The following is a 22,667-nucleotide window of genomic DNA, read 5'->3' as shown; positions in this document are numbered from 1 at the left end:
GCGCCACCGCTAGTATTCTGGTTGCCGCCGAGGTTTTCAAAGCCGCATTGTTCGCTAAGAAAACAGACATAGAGATAAATAAGGGGCATTTAGATTTAGCAGAGATATTACTAATCCGACGGAGTCAACATGCTGCATTTCCGAAGGAAATCAAGCTTCTGGAAACTGGGCGGCCACTCCTGAAGAAATCTCCGCTATACAAAATCGCTGTACAACTTGACAAAAACGGAATCATCGTACTAAATGCTAGAATCGATAAAAACACGCACATGCCTGTTTTACATGCGAAAGAAGATTTCGTCAAGTTATTAGTACAGCATTTTCATGCACTCTACAATCACGGCAACCACGCGATCGTCATCAACGAGTTGAAAGAAAGAGCACCCCACGAAGAAGTTCTACATACTTTACTGCTAGAATCAGAGCACATAGTCAATTCCAGACCGCTGACACCAGTGAATCCAGATTTAGACATCGAAGCCCTGACGCCGAATCACTTTCTTATCGGTCGATCAAGTGCCATGTCGCCACTGGGTGTCTTCACAGACGCAATTATGTCGCTCTCTTCGTGGAAAACAGCGCAAACGCTAGCCGACCAATTTTGGAGGCGCTGGCAGCGGGAATACCGACCCAGCCTCCTCCCCAGGCCCGGTGCTCACCAAAACGTGAGAAAACTGCATGAAGGTGACGTAGTCATCATTGCGGATAGCTCCATGCCACGAGGAACGTGGCCCAGAGGCGTAATCGCCCAGCTATTTCCTGGCCCAGATGGTCATGTGAGAGTGGCCATTGTTCGCACACGCGCAGGTGACGTCCGCCGCCCAGTTTCTAGACTTATCCCCATTTACTCCGCGCATGAAGACGGTGTTGACACACGTGGGGGAGACTGTCGTAAATAGCTATTAGGGTTCATGTATGTGTTTAATTAGTCTCTACGTTTAGGTTACTATTTTTACTTTTGTATATCATGTTTTACTTTGTGCTCGTATATTATGTCAAATGAATTGCGTGGAATGTTTTATATCTAGTTATAAGTCTAGGATTCATGCTCCTTTCATACGTGCTTAATATTGTACCTATTTATAAGTCTAGGATTCGTGCTCCTTTCATACGTGCTTATAATTAACGAGATTGGCAAAAATATACATTACTGACTCTGCATGATACACCCACTAGTTGAAGAAGGTACCAAACGGCCTTGTGTTTTACTATATAAGGCAGAGCCGTTTCGTGGCTTATTCAGAGATATCAGAGACATCAAGAGAGCTTCACTCATACCAGCCTGAACACTCTCCAAGTGAATAAATAAAATATATGTGTTTTCATTTCACACAACACATATACCGGTAAATGGAGGTATAGCGGACTTCGAGACAGCACAGCGGCCAGCGCGTTCCAGCGGCGAGTTTCTACGCTTCTCCCAACGAACCCCCATCACGAAAAGCTACAGTCTACACTCCACAAAGTGATTTCATAGTAAATAAACTGTCAATATTGTCATATGATTTCATGCATTTCATGTCAATCTTAATAATTATTTTTAGTTAATACGTATTTATGGAAGTCGCCTCTGCGGCGTAGGCCTCCCCCAGTCTCCTCCACTCTTCTCTGTCCCTAGCCAGTCTTCTCCAAGTAGGACCACCTATTTTACGCATTATATCTTCCCAGCGTTTTAGAGGTCTGCAGTTTTTTCTTTTGCTGCCTCTCGGTTGCCAGTCAGTTACTCTCCTGGCCCATCTGTTCGTGTCCATCCTGCACACGTGTCCAGCCCATTGCCATTTCAAACTTCTGATTCGCTTAACTACATCTGTAACTTTTGACCTCTGCCTTAAGGTTTGGTTGTTCACTCGGTCAGAAAGCTTGATGCCTAGCATGCTACGTTCCATTTTCCTTTGATGAATAGCCAATTTTGTTTCGTCCTGTTTACGTAGAGACCATGTTTGGCATCCATAGGTGATGCAGGGCAGTATCACTGTGTCGTAAAGCTTACTTTTTAGTTTTGTTTTAATCTCCTTGTTTTTCATTATCTCTTTGAGACTCCAGTATTTTTTCCAGGATATGGCTATTCTTCTGTTTATTTCTTTTTCTGTTAGGTCTTCGAAAGAGATGGATTGACCTAAGTAGATGTATTCTTTAACATATTCGATTATTTCTTCGTTTACTAATATAGGATGTTCTGCGCCATTTGTTATGATTTTCGTTTTCGACGCGTTCAATGTTAATCCAACCTTTTTACTTTCTCTTGCGAGATCGTTTAGCATGTTTTCGAGATGTTTGGGATTCTCAGCGAACACTGCAATGTCGTCCGCAAATCTGAGGTGACTTAAACTTACACCATCTATTTTTATGCCCTCGTTTTCCCAGTTGATGTTTCGCAATGTCGTCCGCAAATCTGAGGTGACTTAAACTTACACCATCTATTTTTATGCCCTCGTTTTCCCAGTTGATGTTTCTGAATATTCAGAAACATCAACATAACCGAACCTTCTCGCGGCCTCTGCCACGCCGAGGCATATTAAAAAAAATGGCCGCGCCATTTGTCCTACCGTTCAACCGGAGGTGCTGCCACCCGAAGGGATATAGGATGTTCTGCGCCATTTGTTATGATTTTCGTTTTCGACGCGTTCAATGTTAATCCAACCTTTTTACTTTCTCTTGCGAGATCGTTTAGCATGTTTTCGAGATGTTTGGGATTCTCAGCGAACACTGCAATGTCGTCCGCAAATCTGAGGTGACTTAAACTTACACCATCTATTTTTATGCCCTCGTTTTCCCAGTTGATGTTTCTGAATATCATTTCGAGTACCGCGGAGAATAGTTTTGGTGAGAGCGGGTCTCCTTGCCTCACGCCTTTCTTAACTGGGAATTCGAGTCCTTCTTTCTCTAGTCGTATTTGGGTGATGCATTTAGTGTAGATGCTATGTATAATTTTGACATACTTTGTGTTAATCCCTTGCTGTAGTAGTGCGTTCCATATTGCACTATGTTCTAAAGAGTCAAAAGCTTTGGTAAAGTCTATAAAACCAATGTATAGAGTCCTTCTGTATTCTTTTGATTTTTCTATTAACTGTGCTACTACGTGTATGTGGTCGATAGTTGAAAATGTTTTTCGAAAACCTGCCTGTTCAGGCGGTTGGTTTTCATCCAGAAGCCTCTCTATTCGTTTGAGTATTATTTTAGAGAATGTTTTATACATGTTCGACATTAGGCTAATAGGTCTATAATTGTTTAAATTGGTCCTATCGCCTTTTTTATGTAGTAGGGTGGTAATTGATTTTGACCATTGCTGCGGTGTCGTTTCTTGTTCTATCACATTGTTAAAAAATACTTGCAGTGGGCGTTGTAGGGGTTCTACGATGGATTTCAGCAGTTCGTTTGTTACGTTGTCATCCCCGGTGGCTTTGTTGTTTTTTTGTGATTTGATACTGGATACAATCTCTGTTGTAATTATTTCTGGGATGGTTTCTTCGTTGTATGCTTGATTGTTCATAATATTGTCTAGGGTCGAAGATTCGCTTGTAGAGTAGAGTTGTTGATAGAAACTCGTTGCTTCTTTTAAAATTTCAGGACGTCTAGAAATGGTTCGCCCGTCCCTGTCTGTCAGGTTGGTTGCCCATTTTGATGACGTGTTTAGTTCTTTAAAAGCTCTATTTATGGCTCCTGCTTTTTCTAGGTGTCTTCTGAATGTGTTTTTCCTATGTTCCCTTTTCTCTTGTAGGATGTTTCTATTTATTTGCTTGCTTATTCTCGTTATTTCTTTTTTCACTTCTTTTGTTCGTACCTTTGTGTATAATATTTTTCTTTCTTGTAGTAGAGTCTGAGTTTCCATAGTAATAACAGTTTTTGCTTCTTTTTTTTTGCTTCTTTTGCCATATCGTTGTATATGTATTGTATGTGGTCCCCAATATTTAATGAGCGGACAGTCGAGGCGAGGCGCTCGGCTAACACTCACAGCATAACTATAATATAATAAGGTCAATACGGGTAAGTGTGCCTTGCCTTCATATTGGGGCCTGTTTACATATTATTGGTTAGTGTTTGCTACTTATGTTTACTGCCAAATGTATGAACTCGCAATAAACACTAATCAATGTATAAACAGCCCCAATGTGAAGAGAAGGGCAGACACACTTACGTATTGACCAAAATTCAAATATACTTTATTCATGTAGGCCTAGCAACAAGTACTTATGAATAAGTAATAGGTATAGCATACAGTATCATATTATATGTATAAGTATAAGTTCTTACGCTAGTCTTTAAAGGGGCCCACAGATTACCAGTTCGCCGGACGATATCAGCCTGTCTGTGGAGCGGCACCCTGGCAGGATCCTGCCTGGTGGCTGTGGATCCTGGCAGGATCGCCATGTGGAGCGGGAAGTAGGGCAGCAAGTAAACAACACGAGTATTGCGTAAATACTGATATTTATTCAGAAAAGCGTTACCTATTTATATGCTTACATTATTAAATAAATAAATAAATAAAAAATAAATAAAAATGTTATTTATTTAGGTATGAACCCATTACATTACAATAATAATTACATGCTAAATATTATTTATAAATTAAAGCTATAACTTAAAAAGTAGGTACTAATTAAATTAAATAGGTGCAGCGGAAATCTCGCTCACACAGTACGTAGCAAGTTGTGTATATTATTTATTAGAGACATGCACAAAACATAACTCCTCACATGTTAGTTAAAACCGAAAGGTGACAGTTCCGAACAACTGACAAGCTGATAACGTCCGGCGAACTGGTAATCTGTTGGCCCTTTTTAGCCCAGCATTTTGGGTACTTATGAGTACATTCCTATTTAATTGTAAATACAACTTATTACTCTGTTGCAGAATTTTAAAACAGACCGCCACTACGTCTCCATTTGCATTTCCCCGCTTCTCTCGGCAAATTCAAATTCAAGCGCGTTTTAAGTTTCATGAGTCGTTCGAATCGCGGAACCCTCCACCCTTGTCCGTAATCCTTCCCGGGCTCGGCCACAGAACAAAACACAGAGCATCCACTAGCCAGTACCGTCTTTACCATAAGGGCACACGGGGTCCGTGCCCAGGGCCCCCATCCTCAGGGGGCCCAAAGGACAGACAGTAACGGTATATTTTATCACCCATAATAAATAGAAGATCATAGTAGAAAAATGTTAGTTTAATTCGCTTTCTTTACATTCCATAAGGGCCCCAAATTCTTATGTGCCCAATAATCAATCAATCAATAATTTTATTTCGTCATCATAGGTGTAAATACATTAGTACAGGTGATAGGGTGTTTTTTCAATGCAGCAGCTATGATGTACCTTTACGGCTTACGATATTTAAAATATAGCTAAGTAATATAATTATTTACTAAGGCCCCAGCATAGATTAAGACGGCCCTGCCACTGGCTATACTCTGTATCTTTAGGTCTTTAAATAAAAGTAAACAAAATCTACCCTCAAATGGCTCGTTAAGCCAGTTGAGGGTAGATGAAAACATTACACGATCAAATAATGTAGGTTAAAGTTAGGTCGTTCAGTGACTGGTCCAGGCGGTTTTGTATTTGGTTGGTTAACCAATAAATGTTATAACTACCCGAAAATGTACAAATAGTTTGTTTACTTTTATTTAAATACCTAAAGATACAGAGTGTAGCCGGCACTAGCTATCATATGTAACTATTTAATTACTATTATGCGTACACACAATCAACACTTTTCTATAAAAGTATAATTCGTTCTTAACAAAACTTTAATTCAACGATATACCTAAAACTTTTATCATCGATCATGAGGCGTCTCCTGATTGTAATAACAGGTTATGGATTTTATCTGAATTTTTTATATCTTGCTCTTTCTCGCTTGGCCTCCATAGCCGAAGAAGCGCTTCACAGTTTAACCGCAGCTACGGACTGCAGGATTAGCGTGCTACGTCGTCGTAGCACAGTTGCAGGGTCGCAAAGAAACTGGAGGTCGACATTTTATCATTTTCCAAGCGTTCTACCATATAGGTATCTTCGTGTCCGCTTGAATATTAAAAAAATAATAATGGATGTAGATGTAGATGCGTGAGTCATCCCGAGTAAGGGATGTCTCACGCTAGACCGGGCCGTACCCGAGCCGTACCATTTATTTTCTATGACGGCTGATCGGTGATCACGTGGTGTTTGCCATTTGATCACGTGGTTTAACGTGAGTCATCCTTAAAAAACAATCTTAATACAAGCAATGATGCGACGGTTCTTGAATCTTGATTGTGTGCGCGTTTTTTTGTATAAATTAGCGCTTTTAATACAGTGGACTTTTTGTTCTGACTTAAGTTAGTGCAACCCGTCCCACAGTTGTTCCTCTATTTGTACCGAAGTAACATGTTTCTATTTACATATTACCTATCAAGAGCCGGGAACGCTCACGTTTCCGGTCTCTTCTATTACATCTTTTATGATAATGATTTCAAGTTGCGTTGCGTTATTGATTCATAAAAAAATGTTATTACGGTTAGGATAGGGCAGGATTGGAAAAGTATTTAGAAACCTATTACATAATGATTTAAACCTATTATATATCTATCGAAATTTAGAAAAAAAACCGGGCAAGTGCGAGTCGGACTCGCGCACGAAGGGTTCCGTACCATAATGCAAAAAAAAAGAAAAAAAAGCAAAAAAAAAAACGGTCACCCATCCAAGTACTGACCACTCCCGACGTTGCTTAACTTTGGTCAAAAATCACGTTTGTTGTATGGGAGCCCCATTTAAATCTTTATTTTATTCTGTTTTTAGTATTTGTTGTTATAGCGGCAACAGAAATACATCATCTGTGAAAATTTCAACTGTCTAGCTATCACGGTTCGTGAGATACAGCCTGGTGACAGACGGACGGACGGACGGACGGACGGACGGACGGACGGACAGCGAAGTCTTAGTAATAGGGTCCCGTTTTACCCTTTGGGTACGGAACCCTAAAAATAGTTTTAGGAGTACAATAAGTGCTGCGATTATTCCTAGAGAGCTGCATTATGAGAATATCGTGGCTTTATGTATTGTCTGAAAGGCCAAACTCAACTATCAAGATCCCAGAAACTTTTAAAACACACAACTTTTTTTTTGTTCAATGCCTGCACCTACTACTGTTTCTGTTTAGCCTGATAGTTGACTGGCAGAGAATGCCTTTAGGCGTTAAGTCCGCCATTTGTACTTGAAGTTCGTTTGAAAGTTGCGTTATTATGTACCAATTTGTTGAATTTATTCAAGGCTGTATAAATATATTTAATATATTTTACAATCTAGGAACACCACAGTGAAATAGAGCTTACGAAACTCCTGAGAGAGCTTACACGAGTAAGAGTTCACAAAACATCTTCAAGCCAACGTTTCAAACATATGTACATATATTTACACGATCTTATTGTTAATGTCTTAGAGGCGTGTCGTATAGTAATTGCGTTTCGTTCGCTGCGGAGCGTAAACGATTGCACGTTGGCTACGCGCCCTGAGTGCGTTCGCTCCGTAGTCATCTCACTCTATCACTCTTCCCCACTAGTGCGACAGTGGCAGTTGCGTTTCGTTCGCTGCGGAGCGTAAACGATTGCACGTTGGCTACGCACTCAGGGCGCGTAGCCAACGTGCCAATCGTTAACACTCCGTAGTCATCTCTCTCTATCACTCTTTCCCACTAGTGCGATAGTGACAGTTGCGTTTACGCACCCAATTAAGCGTGAGCGATCTTCAAGGTCGTATCAAAACAAAACCGTAATTTTTTTTAAATCTGGGGGCCTACCGCGAAAACTGAAATTCGCAAATTGCGGGGATCTTTCTCTTTTACTACAATGAAGGCGTAATAAGAGTGACAGAGAAAGATGCCCGCAATTTGCGAACTTCGATTTTGGCGGTTATAGCCCTGAATCGGGTTCTTCTATTCGCTTTTCTATTCTGTTTTTCTATTCGCTGATCATAAATCATAGATTTTCTTTATTTTCGGAACATTTATCATTATCGTATTTTTTAACCGACTTCCAACTCTCAAAAGGAGGAGGTTATCAATTCGGTTGTGTTTTTTTTTAATGTTTGTTACGTCATATCTCCGTCATTCCTGGACCGATTTTGAAAATTATTTTTTTGATTGTATGTATATGCGTACAGATTGGTCCTTACAGAAATGAAATGCTACCAGAAAAAGGCGACGAAGTGGATTAATTATACTATATCTTGTGATCAGTTAAATACCAGCCATTTACATGGCATTACAAACTGTTTTAGAAGTCGGTTTTTTTCTATTAAAGATTATTATAAAGTCTATATGGAATCTAGTCAAAGAAAAATATACGTATCGGTTTTCCGTGAGTCCTTTTACGACACAAAAGGCTTGAATTGCTTGTAACCCCCAGGGGTTTCAATTCTCTCTAAATCCACCGTATAGGTACTCAACACTATTCGGGACCATTCCATTGACCAATAGGGGCCCGCATTACGAAACGTTCTGGACGATTAGATAGCAGCCCTTACATTTATGACGCAGCCTTTTGTACGAGGTTTTTTGTTGGAACAGTATTTTACTTTGAGGCATGGTTTAAAAGTACGTATCCTAAATTTACTAAACTAGTATTAAAATAATTTAATAGGCCAATTATTTCTCATACTACTGATAGGTAACTAGAGTTAGACCAAGAAAAGTCTGCAGCAATTTTGATAGCCCACGCAGTGGAAGTGTTATTTTAAACATCAAACTTCTATGAAATGATGAAGTATAAATAACACTTGCACTGCGTGGGCTGTCAAAATCGCTGCAGACTTTTCTTGGTCTAACTCTAAATGACAATACTACATTTAGCTACCAGTATGTGCGTGCGAATTGTGGCCTCCTGTACAAATTGTATATTTATATTCCGAGGAAGTGTTAAAGGTGACTTTTAATTAGTATTTTTAGTTAAGGACTCTTTCAGTGCATTTTATGTGTATAATAATTGTATATGTATATGCAAGTACTCGTGAGTTACACCCAAAAGTATACAGAGTGAAGCCTCTCTTGATCTAAGTACCTACCCATCTATACTTTTGTACTAGTAACTCAACTCTATTACGCTCTCTTTTTAAAATATGTACCTGTACTAAAAGCATAATTAAAACTGTTCGTTTTGGGACTTTTGGGACGTTATCATAATTAATCAACATTTACACCGCATCTACCGGGGGTAGTTGATAGAATTAGGTACGGGACATTTTAAATATAGCCAAGTACATTGTCCCTTCGGCGAGGGATGGTGTAATGCAATACTGTCGAATGAATAATGTTTCACGGGGGACGAGCGTCACGAGACTGGTGTCTTTTTGTTTACTGTCGCTATACAGGTAAGTACTACTTAGGTGGCACTTAGATCATCTATTCAATAGATATAGATAGTGTAAGCCTGCACGTCTTGTTACCTATATAATTTTGGTAACCCTTTTGTCTATGCTGTTTTTATTTATTTTTGCCTTGACAGACTACATTTTGCCTATTACTGACTTATTATTTGTGTCTTTTCCGTTCTCTAAAAATAAAACAATTAAGCCCCTGACTCAATAAAAAGTACGTCCAAGCTTTATAAATAATGAGTCAAAGACTGAAAGTATAAAGTTCTCTGGCGGAGTATCGCCAGAGTACCTAATTGTGTTAAATTGGCCGCGCCGCGCCGTGGTATAATCGCGTTACTAATTTGTTAACATTGAAAACCTCGTATTTTCACAAATGATACACTTAGAGAAGCAACCTTATCTATATGAAAATAAACTTCACATTTAAACAAAGCATTAAGAAAGGTGCGCTTTTTAGTAAGTTATCGGGTGATTATTCTAATTTGAGGTTGGCGGAATCCCTCAGTGACTGGAGATGTGTCTTGAGAATCTTGGTGATAAATAAGTAACAGGATTTAGAAGAAACGTAGCTGGTTTGAACACCGCGTACTTTAATCTAATTTTACTTTAGAGAAAATGGCAAGTTTTACCGATTTGTTAACGTTGAATGAAAAACATTTTAATGTATTCAATAAATTGAATCGTACATACCTACGACTAATACCTATAATTTGTAGGTTAGGGTAGTTTAATAATTGCTGATAATTGTAAGAGTGACAGTTAAATTGCTTGGTCTATAAAAGTGGATAAGTACCAAAAATATAAAATTGAGCATCAAAACACGATTGTCCAAACAATTTTAAAGATGCTGGGAAATAATATTGCTATTTAAATTATTATTTAATTGCTTTGTTTGGTTAAATGTCACTATTTTTAGGTCAAAAAACCCAAGCGTGCCTGTGCGAGTATTGCATATTTGTTTATTAGGACATTGTTTACATCGTTTCTCGTTTCTTCACTATTAACTCTACTAGCGTGTGAAGTCTAGACCGGATATAACAGTATTGCATTTGACTCGTAATTTGCACTTCCCGTCCATTTCCGGGCGAGTTTAATCAGCCCGTGAGTCCCGTGACGCAGTGGACTTTCCCAGTCCGGATTAGCGTGCACTGACCCCCAGGCAACCCTTCTATCGTAGTGTATCTAGAAAAGTGGATATTGATGAAGCTTTACCTGCCTTTTTTATTGCCCGTAGAACCGATGGCCGTTGGGGCGGAAAGGTTTTCGAGTGGCGACCACGTACCGGAAGGCGCAGCGTGGGTAGACCCCCCACAAGGTGGACTGACGACCTGGTTAAGGTCGCAGGAGTCCGCTGGATGCGGGTGGCGCAAGACCGGTCATTGTGGCACTCTTTGGGGGAGGCCTATGTCCAGCAGTGGACGTCCTTTGGCTGATATGATGATGATGATGACCTGCCTTTTTTATGATATAGGAGGTAAACGAGCAGCCGAATCGCATGATGGTAAGCATTTACCGTTGCCCATGGACAAGATACAAGATATTTATTCATAAACATTTAAGGGACTTAATCGCGTATTTAAGTTTTAAGATTTACCTCCGACGTTTCGAGGACGGCGTTGTCCCCGTGGTCTCGGAGAAGACTCCCGTTGTGTAGTTTGATAATGTTTAATAATCGTGAAAGTTTAAATCAGTGAATGTCAACTGTGTTTGAAACATACAGTAGAAGCATAACATTAAAGAAATTCATGAAATACAATGTCCATTTAACTAAAACAAAATAAAACATTAATTAAATAAGGAAAATAATTTGCCCTTATAGATATTAGATACTTATACGGAAGATAAAAACGTAAAAGTACCTATATAACACTAAATAAAGTCAAGAGTACGATTTAAATAAAACTAATAAAACATTAATAAAAATTAAATACTTTGTGATTTGAAAGTCGTCAATATCATATAAACGTTTTATACCTGCCATGCCAGACGGTTTGCAAGTGCTTTACCGGCCTTTAAGATGGGAGTGCACTCTTTTCTTGAAGGTCGTATAGTTACTTACCTATCTTAGAAAAATCTTTGTGCCTTTTATGGGTTTGCCTGCTTGTTAAGGTAGTTATACATTTCTTTTGAAAAATGTTTGTTGTAATACTGTTGGAAAATGTTTGTTGTAATACTGTTGGAAAATGTTTGTTGTAATACTGTTGGAAAATGTTTGTTGTAGTATACTGTTGGAAAATGTTTGTTGCAAATAAAATTACGCAAATCACGATGCAGATTTTTTTAACTAATAAAATATTTGTGTTACTTCTCTACCTTCAGTATTAATATGCTTTGTCACCCCTTCGCAGGGCTCCCCATCGTGCGAGTATGCGTATACCTGCGACACGATACGTCGCGAAAAACCGCCGCTAATACCTTTAAACCCCTTTGAAACCCCGACACGAAAACATACAAGTCACTAGGGGTCATTTCATCCGCACCTGCGATGTATCCTTTGTCGTACGATTACCGTCGTTACCGATAAAGGAAATTGTTTTTGTGAATGGTCTATCGGCTGTAAAAAATGCTAAAAATGGCCACTATGTACTTATGGTGTTATTACGCATTACCTAAAAGCCTGAATTAGCTATGAATCGTTTGTCTTTATCTGTCATTTTGACTGATGGATTTGTAAGAAAGGGATAGAGCATTTTAACTAATTCGGACTAATGCTGCTAGCAGCCATGTCATTAAATCTGTTGGTATATTACAAAAATCCAAGTCTACCTTCCATTTGTTCATTCATTGTATAAATACATTCATTCACTCATTCACTCAATCTGTCATTCGTTCATAATCATTATTCTTGATTCACTTGAATACAGAACGTTGAACAGTTAACACGTATTTTTACTTTGCCGACCCTACCTATACCTATAGGTTATGGGCCCAGGCCACGTGGTTGTTAAAATTCCGTTTTAAAATTACGTTCTAATATAAATACGTAACAATGGATCAACGAGCAAAAAGAAATATTCAACCGTTTAATGGCGACCGTTATAGCACGTGGAAGTTTCGAATCAAATCACTTTTAGCTGAACTTCAAGTATCGTCCGTTATCGAAGTACCAGTTCCCGAAAACCCTGACGCCGTGTGGACGCGAAAGAATCTCATCGCTAAAGGTACAATTGTGGAATATTTGGGTGACGCATTTTTAAATTTCGCCCAAGACACGGATTCCGCAAAAACCGTTATTGACAATCTCGATAAAATATATGAACGGCGAAGCTTGGCTACACAGTTGGCGTTACGTAAGGAGTTATTAAATTTAAAATTGCAACCTGACGTGAATCTGATCCAGCACTTCACAAATTTCGATAGCTTAATCACTGAATTGATTTCCGCTGGCGCCAAACTCGAGGAAATGGATAAAATATCTCATTTATTACTTACGCTACCTGCTGCTTACGATGGCGTTATTACTGCTTTGGAGACGCTCGCCGAAGATAGTTTAAACCTATCATTTGTTAAAACGCGCCTTTTGGATCAAGAAGTAAAAATCAAGAACGAGACGGTCACTGGATTAAAAGTACTTCATGTGGCAAGTGACAAATTCTCAACACACATCCCATTTCACAAAAGGAAGAGACACATGGATCACACATCGAGCTACGTCCCCGATTACAAAAAGAAGAAACCTAATTACAATCATCAGTTCAAGACAAATCCACAACCTAGAAATTCATCGCATCATATATCTAGAATGTATTGTGACTTTTGTGGACGACGTAATCACTTCAAGCAAGATTGCCGTTACTTCAAGAAATCACAAGGAAACAGCAGTGGCGGCAGCAGCAGCGCGCAGCAGCCGCAGCAAAACATCGCCCACGCTGCCGTACCGGAACAAAACAATGAGGACAGTTTCGCTTTTATGTTCTCGCAATGTAAGTCTTCAAAACCTAATCATAACAGTAATGAAATTATTTTTCTTTTAGATTCTGGAGCCACGGACCACATTGTAAACACACCGGACCTTTTCTCAACTTATACTGAATTTACCTCACCCCTGAAAATAAATATAGCTAAGTCTGGAGCATTCATACAGTCAATAGGACGAGGTCGCATTGATGTTACCACTGACATGGGAATACAAGGTTCCCTCGAGGATGTTTTATATTCGACGGAGGCTGCCGATAATTTAATGTCAGTAAGTCGAATGCAAAAAGCAGGTATGGAAATTGTTTTTAATAAAGTAGGCGTTCGTATTTATCAAAATAATAAGTGTATTATGTCTGGCATAACTTGTAATAACCTGTCTAAGATAACACTTGCTATTAATTTGCAAAAGGCGTTGAGTGTAAATGTAAACAGAAATTCAAACTTATACAATTTATGGCATAAAAGGCTTGGTCATATCCATAAACAGAAGTTCATCGGTCTTAAAAATATGATTGATGATTATTCTGTAATTGATAAAATAATTCCACCTACCGACGAGTTGTGTGAGCCATGCATTCAAGGTAAACAATCTCGACTGCCTTTTGCAAAGTCAAAACCAGAACGCACAAACAACAGGCCCTTATTTATAGTTCACAGTGATGTATGCGGCCCTATAACTCCCACTACAGTTGACGATAAAAATTATTTTGTAAATTTTATCGATGATTATACTCATTACACAGTTACCTACTTATTGCATTCGAAATCTGAAGTCTTAAAATGTTTTCAAGATTATGTTGCTAAAAGTGAAAATCTATTTAATTGTAAGGTAGTTAATTTATACTGCGATAATGGCCGAGAGTATCTGTCAAATGAGTTCAAAGATTATTGTGTAAACAAGGGAATAACGTATCATTTAACTGTGCCCTACACACCTGTCCAAAATGCAGTATCCGAACGCATGAATCGTACGTTAACCGAAATGGCTAGAATCATGGTTGCAAGTGCGAAATTGGGTAAAGAGTTTTGGGGTGAAGCCGTGTTAACATCAACCTATTTAATAAACAGGCTACCCACTAAAGCGCTAATTGGCAAAACCCCGTACGAAATGTGGCATGGTGTAAAACCGAAAATAAGTCACTTGAGGGTATTCGGTTCCACTGCATATGTTCATAATAAAACTAGAAAGACCAAATTTGACGAAAAATCATTTAAATCAATTTTAATTGGTTATGTGCCTAATGGTTATAAATTATTTAATACTGAAAATAATCAGTTTTTAATTGCCAGAGATGTATTGTTTGACGAGTCAAATTTTGGTGAATCTAGACCAATATGCAGCGATGACATTCCTAATAAAATCAGCAAGCCGAACAATGAGTCGGTGGAGTTGATCAAGCCAATATGCAGCAATAATGAAATTCCCGCCAAAATCAACAAGCCTAATAATTCGGTGGAGTTGATAGGCAATACACAAAGTGACGTAAATAACAAGTCGCTAAATGACAACAATGAACAGTTACAAAGTGACGTTAGCAACAAGTCACTCGACACCGAACACAGTTGTTTACGACGCAGCGATAGAATTCGTAATCTACCCCCTAAAAATTATGAATTAATGAATGACCCAGATTTAGCAGTTTTATCGCTTTGTTCTAAACAACAGTTACCATTACCGGTGCATTTCAATGATATTTTCAATCGGCCAGATACAAATGAGTGGTTAAGTGCAATAAAAAGTGAAATTGATTCATTACGTAGCAATCAAACTTGGTGTCTTGTGGATAAACCTAGTGGTGTAAATATTGTAAGTAGCAAATGGGTTTTTACTATTAAAAATAACGAGTTAGGTGAACCGATACGATACAAGGCCCGATTAGTAGCGCGAGGTTTTAGTCAACAGTATTTAGAAGACTATGACGAAACGTTTGCCCCAGTTGCGCGGATTACTACGTTTAGAATGATTTTAGCGTTCGCGAATCAAAATGATTTACTTGTCCATCATATGGACGTGAAGACTGCATTTCTGAACGGCATTTTAAAGGAGGACATTTATATGCAGGTGCCAGAGGGTATTTCTTCTAAGTCTAATCAAGTGTGTAAATTAAATAAAACACTCTATGGCTTAAAACAGTCTTCACGATGCTGGTACGAACGTTTCGATCAGGCGATTAAGGGCATGGGTTTCGAAAGCTCGAAAGTTGACCCATGTTTGTACATATTGAATAAAAATTCGATTGATTTGAATGTGTATATAGTTTTATACGTTGATGATTTATTAATAGTAACTAAAAGTGTACAAACAATGCAACAACTTAAGAACTGTCTAATGAAACAATTTGGGATGACCGATTTAAATGATATAAAATTGTTCCTTGGCATACGAATTGAAAGAACCAAAGATAAAATAACTTTGGACCAATCAACATATCTACAAAATGTTTTAAACAAATTTTCCATGAGTGATTGCAATCCCTCAAAATCACCTTTCCCAAATAAATTAAACTATGACGCATTGAATAGTGATGTACAATACAATGCACCCAGTAGACAAGTCATAGGTTGCCTAATGTACGCAATGCTTTGCACGCGTCCTGATTTGTGCGCGGCTGTTAATATTCTAAGCAGATTTCAAAGTAAAGGCAATGAGGAGTTATGGAAATGTTTAAAGCATCTTTTAAGATATGTGAAGGGAACTTTAAATCTTAAATTGACTTATCATAAATGTGATTATAAACAGCTAATGACTGGTTATGCGGACTCTGATTGGGGAGGCGATGAAACTGATAGAAAAAGTACAACAGGATATTTATTTCAAATGTTCGATAATTGTACAATTTCGTGGTGCACACGTAAACAAAATACAGTGGCCGTTTCCTCAACAGAAGCCGAATATATGGGTCTATTTGAAGCTGTAAAAGAGGCTATATGGATAAAATCGTTACTTATTAGTGTATACATAAAAGTAACTAAGCCTATACTTATTTATGAAGACAACAATAGTTGCATTAGCATTGCTAATAATCCCACAAATCACAAAAAGTCAAAGCATATTGATATAAAATATCATTTTACCCGTGAACAAATAAACAACAATGTAATAATGCTAGAACATATTTCCACAGGAAACCAACTAGCAGATATGTTCACGAAGGCGATTCCAATGACAAAGTTTCATGAATTAAGAGTAAAATTGAATTTAATTTGATTCTATTATAATTGCATAATATAAATGTAACATGATTGTATAAACTAACAATATAAAATGATTAAAATGCAATGTTGAGCTTGTATAACAATACTCTTAATTTTGATTAAAAATAGTTTGATTAGAGTGTATATTAAATGTATAAAATACTTGAATTTTTGAGGGGGACTGTTGGTATATTACAAAAATCCAAGTCTACCTTCCATTTGTTCATTCATTGTATAAATACATTCATTCACTCATTCACTCAATCTGTCATTCGTTCATAATCATTATTCTTGATTCACTTGAATACAGAACGTTGAACAGTTAACACGTATTTTTACTTTGCCGACCCTACCTATACCTATACTTTACCCTTTTAAATCCTTCTCCTTACGTCCTTAGAATCCTAAATTAGCATAAATTATTAATTAACCGCTTCCGACGTAGCTTATATAAAGCTGGCTTTATAATATAACATAAGTAAATATCAAGTTCTAATAATCGAGAATACAAATTATCATACAATATCAACTCAGAGGGTTAAGAATTTAATACAGTGTGATGAAGGTTTGGTGACATGTTTTTTTATGTTCAATATAAATTAAAATACTTAAACTAGATTTTGTGAATTTTCAACCTCAACCGTCAATGTGAAGTGATGGGCTTGGCACTTTAATCCCCGTATGCCCAATTAGGTAACGACGTTAGTGCTCAAAGCTCTGTCGAGTGCCTAGTTAGGCTAGATCCAGGTCTCATACGGGCCCGCATTTGCCCGTTGACGATGCCTAACGTCGAGTATGGGAACCATTCGGAGTACGAACCTTCCAAATTAACCCATTCGGATTCTACTGGCGAGCAAATATTTGATGAGGCGAAGGAATTTGGCGAGACAAAAGCTGTGCCAGCGGCTCAGTCGGCGAGGGATTTCGCCTGAGGCTACTACTCTTTGCACCCAGGAGAAGGACTTTGAAAAATAATGTGACCTAAGATATCCATGCCCAGAGCTTATGCTCATAAAAGCTGGTTTTGTAGCTTAGCTGTGCAAAGGTAATAAACAGACAGAAGGTTAAATAATCTTAAATTATAATAAATATAATGATTAAAAACTTAAAAACAAGCAGTATAAGTAAGTAATAATAAGGTAGACCAGGTATCTAACTACTTACAAACAAAAATTAGTGCAGTAGGTACGTTAACCTACACCTCTGGAAAAGGATCCTTTTGTAATCAAATTTATCTTGTACCTTCAATAAACCTTTGAATCCACCTGCATACACTGTAACCCATCCTAATTTAGCTTTGAGGGAAACTGTACCCCCTGTACAATCTAAACATATACCTACATACTAATGTTGCATCTTGCATCCGCGGGATATTTTACTATGTCGGACCGCTCGCAGTGCGAGTGTGTAAACCTGCTTCACACAACTTAACTCGTCCTAATTCAGCTCTGTACTACACTGCCCGTGTAACCTAGGCCATGAGCTGTGAGCACACGACCTGCATTGCGACGGAACTGGGTCGCGACGTGCGAGCGCTTGACTCGCTCATTACACGACCTTGCATGCTTCTAAACTAGCAGTACTTGGAATATGATAATGGTCTCCAATTTACTTTTTTGGAATTTGATAAGGGTCTTGAATTTACTTTCTACTAGGTATTTTAATTGGCGAATATTATGCAAACATTTTGAAGTCGATTTCTACATAAATGTTGGAGTAACCGGAACCACCGACTTTTCGTTGCAATCAGGAATGCAGCATTCTGTTTGAATGTGGAATAGGTATGGGTCATATCAGTGCCCGGTTTAAAGATTTGTGGTTTGTGATTGATTTGACTTTCTATATCCATAGAAGAGACATAGGTATTATATGATGATTGTGGGGACTTTATTGAGACAAAAAATACAAACTAAACAGTAATAAAACTAAACTACATGGAATATAAAACTTAAAATAATCATATAAATAGACTTATAAATGAACTTATAAATAAACTTATAAATAAAAAATGCTCCCTAGGTCGCTGTCATGAGTTATGGTGCCCAGTAGGCTGGCAGCGTTACCTCGTTGGATGGCCAGACTTAGTCTCTGGCCGAAGTAGCAGCCAGCCCTCTGGTCACCAGACGCATCTATAAGGCGCTCGGAAATTTCTTTATATAAAGACTTCGCACTGGGCCCCCACGGACCCAGAGTTTCGACTCCGAACGGTGCAAATATGTAGCCCTCGCCGAGGACACCATATTTGCGCCGCTTGTTTAGTTCCGCTGTTGTGGCCGCAGCCCCCGCCTTGACGGAGGTCGCCTGTCGGTGGGACGGCGCGAGCGTGTCAACGCAGGTGGCGTCCCACACAAGCGTCCTCCCCAGCTTCCACGGAATGAGTGACATCCCGTCGGGCCGCTTGCCGTCGTCGCGTGCGATACCGTTCGGCTCAAGTATGGCCGGCACGCTGACGGAAGCAAGCGCCCTACGGATGACATCATTCAAGGATGCGTGGCGGGAGATACGGCCGGCGCTCCTCTGGCAAGACAAGCCGTGGTGACCCAGATCGTCTACCATGGTGCCACAGCGGCAGCGGTGGGGCTCGTTAGTTTTGGTGCCCAGTCGTAAGCAGGTGGCAAGAGTGAGGGTCGTCTTGTCGAGCAGGGTGCCAATATTGGCTGATGGTAATGCGTGAAGCCAGTAACCAGCTTCCGGTTCCGCCACTGCCAGCAGACGAGCGCGCTCTGCTGAACTCTGAGCAGAGTCCGTGAGTTCTTTTAAGGTTGATCGGCAGAGCGGCTCGTCCCACTGTTTTTGTGATTTAAGGGAAACTGGAAGCGGGCTGCCTGGGCAGGACTGCAGCCAGACGTCTTGGGCCTCATTCAGAGTGGTGGTGCACTCGTTTCCAGCAGCTGGGCAAAAAATCTTAGCCGCAAGGTTCTGTGTACTATGGAAAGAGGCCAAAAACGCAGGGAGGGCCACACTGACCACTTGGCGTATGCCCAGGCCGCCATGACGGATTGGCAGGGAGGCCTGAGTCCAGGCGCGGTTATCGAGGTGGATGTTAAGGATTGATGAGAGAGTAGTTTTGAGTACGGAATCTAAAGGCTCGATAAGATGGGGATGTTTCCAGATGGGGCTGCATCTGAGTATATATGTGAATTTGGGAACGAACAAGCAAAACTTTATGATGACTAATGCCATGCTGGTATTATATTACGTAGCAAACTCATGGGGTAAAAGAGACACACAAAATAACAAGAAAACACGCTATATTATGGCCACGAAAATGACCCCCGATAGAAATAGGAATTTCTGCCATTGAGGCCCAAGGATTGGCAGGTCATTTAAAACCAAAAATTGGTCTACAAAAAGTCCCGCTAGTTCTATGTTGAGGATAAAAGTGCATTTTCCCCAACTGATGTGGGCGTTATCGACACTGCAGCCGGGATTGGATTCGCTCGGATAATGGAACCCGATCTAAATGGATGAACTTATTTGAAGCAACGTTGATAGCATTTGGATTGTGGTTTCGTGTTGAAATTAAATCCCATGTGAGGCTACAATTTGAAGAACAGGGGCCAAATTCGACATGTACAAACAACTGTCAGATTTCGTATTCCCGTCAAATCAATAGTTGATTTCATTGCATGTTGATTCTATCAAGTGTTGATTCGATCCACTGTGGATAATATCATTTGGTACAACCAAAACCCAATTCTGAATTCGGGGTGGTTCGGTTTGGTTTGGTTGTCACCTAACTGTGGATTGCTAATGTCAAATTTTTACATGTGTACGTATTCGAGAACTTATCTCCCACATCAACGGTAGATCAAAACGATACGGCAAACGTCGCTTGTCGAATAGTTAGGGGTCCAGGGATCCCTGCACATACTTACTGAAAAAGACCAAAACTATTCGTTCTCATGATATGGACTGCCGTGCTTAAATCCCACTTTTTCCTCATTTATTCTAATGAGATTAATTAAGGGTACCGTGTGGCTGTTTCTAATCTGACCCTTTTACATAAACTAGAGTCACCGCCGTAATATTTCTTAGTTACCAGACCCGCGAACCGCAATTACACCTTCAGATTAAGTCTATTATTATACTTCATTAGGTGCTATAATAAAAAGGGGTTGAAATGTAGGGGGTCTATTTGAGCAGGTCCCAGTGACGTGCCCACTGCTCATCATATGGCTACTTTTCTGTAAACGAGGAAAAAGATATTAAGTACTGAAGCGGTGAAGCCACAGCACACTCTCTTAGAGACGAGTTGAATAGGCTATAAAATTTTATCATAATTTATTAAAAAATAACAGAAAGGCAGGGAAGGATATCAAGAGAACAAGATGTTTTAATTTAATATATCAATTATTTCCTACATACTTATTAAACGTCACTTAGAGTTTAAAGCTTAATTTGTCGTTCCTTCTTTCAACATATGTTGTGTCGTTTCAAAACAAAAAGGCCCGGTTTGTCGCTTGTCATAAGGACAGTTTGACAGGTTATTCGTATAAAGATACAAAATCTCACCCTTATGGTAAGCGAAGTGGGACCTTTGACTAGACTTCGACGCATATAAGGATACCTACCTCATAATTTCGGTACAAAGCAAAGCCATCAGCGTAGGTATGGAAAATGTACATATACTTCAAAGACGAATACTATCCGTAGATAAGTTTCCGGTGCTTTAGATACTTTGGGTTTGTGGCTTTTGCTCAAAAAGCTAAGGGCAAAGGGCTAATTTAAATAATTGGTTATGCCAGAGGCTATCGAAGCGCCAACAATGATTAAGCCAATACTTAGTAATTAAGGAAAGGCTCCGTTGCGCCCTTAAAGGGCTCGATTTGATCTTTAGAGGTAATAGGAAAGTGATTAAAAGAAATTTTCCGTTTTTATCGTACTGGGTCGTTTTTGTAACAGGTCTTTTAAATAAACTTTGTTTACCGGGGCCCGAACAAACAAAAATATATACTTACCTATAGCTTGGATTAAAAATGAATAAATAAATATATGTAATAATAAATATTGGACAATATTACCCGAATCGACCTGTCCCACAGTAAGCTCAATAAATGTATATTTTGACATGATTTTTAAGTGCCAAATCATTGGGTAGGTACTTATTCTTTTTATATTTAACCCCGAGTCAAAAAAATAATGTCTGTCTGTGGCATCGTATCTTTCAAATAGATGGACCGATTTCGATACAGTTTTATTTGCGTGAAAGCGGGTTTCCTTGCGATGAGTTTGAAGACTATCAGCTCTTTTCCAAAATGATGTAAGGCATAATTGCTTAGGGGCTTGCAATAGGGGTATTTTTAAGTTTTTTAATTGATAGTTATGCCTAGTATGCTGCGCTCATGGTCCGCACTTTGGATTCGGCTCGGTCGTCCTCTCCTGAATTTTGCAGCCCAATTTGTTAACAGTCGGACTGACATAAGTCTTTTAAATATTCACCAAGTTGGGACAGCTCTACAATTACGGGATTATGTGTCTCTTACTTTTCAACGTGAAGTTAATCTGGGTTTTAAGGGGATTTGGACATAATTCAGCTTAACATTTATTTGGAAGCCGAATAGAGTAATGTTTTAATTCATAGCTTTACTAATTAAGTCAATTATGCCGTCAGCTTAGCTTTGAAAATCCGTGTATTTATGTAGTAGTTGTGTGATTACAAATTGAATTGAAATGGGATGAATAAATTGCTTTATAGATTAGGTCTACTCCACGACGAATAAATTAGTGTGAGCAAATTAATTCTAGGCGTATGAATAGTGTTACTGTGATTATCGATGATTATTTTTAGTTAGTATTATTAAATATTCTAAAAAAAGTCCCATCAGAGGTACCCCGTCTCGCCCCACCGTTGCCTACTTTAAATTAAGGTGGTTCGCTTTCCATACAAAAAAAAACGTTATTTTGTTGTTACATTGATAAAAATACAACGTATTTTGCGTGATTTTTGTATAAAACAAAGTTTTACTATCAATTTAGCGCAAACGAATATTTGAAAGTAGATAGATGCGCACATATTTATGTAGGCATAGTGTGTAAAGACTTAATAAATCACAACTGTTTTTTGTATGGAATGCGAACCACCTTATACTTGACATTTCATAGCGTAGATATTGAACCACCAAATTAGCTCAGCAATTAAAGTCCGTGCTTGTACGTATACCAGCTTAAAACCACATGACGTGGGCCTTATGATCAATGCATGTCGCTTTTATA

The 22,667-nt window shown here is 38.9% G+C and overlaps 1 long non-coding RNA gene across 1 annotated transcript; it reads left to right on the top strand.

Annotated features, from left to right (window-relative positions):
* The first annotated feature begins 14,606 nt into the window (after positions 1 to 14,606).
* Positions 14,607 to 16,777, top strand: LOC134795604 (uncharacterized). Its single transcript, XR_010144830.1, has 2 exons — positions 14,607 to 16,546; positions 16,581 to 16,777. It is a non-coding gene; the product is annotated as an uncharacterized LOC134795604 (long non-coding RNA).
* Positions 16,778 to 22,667: the final 5,890 nt, after the last annotated feature.

Source organism: Cydia splendana, chromosome 12, assembly GCF_910591565.1.
Source record: "Cydia splendana chromosome 12, ilCydSple1.2, whole genome shotgun sequence".
Classification (NCBI taxonomy): domain Eukaryota; kingdom Metazoa; phylum Arthropoda; class Insecta; order Lepidoptera; family Tortricidae; genus Cydia; species Cydia splendana.
This window is presented reverse-complemented; position numbering and strand designations above follow the sequence as displayed.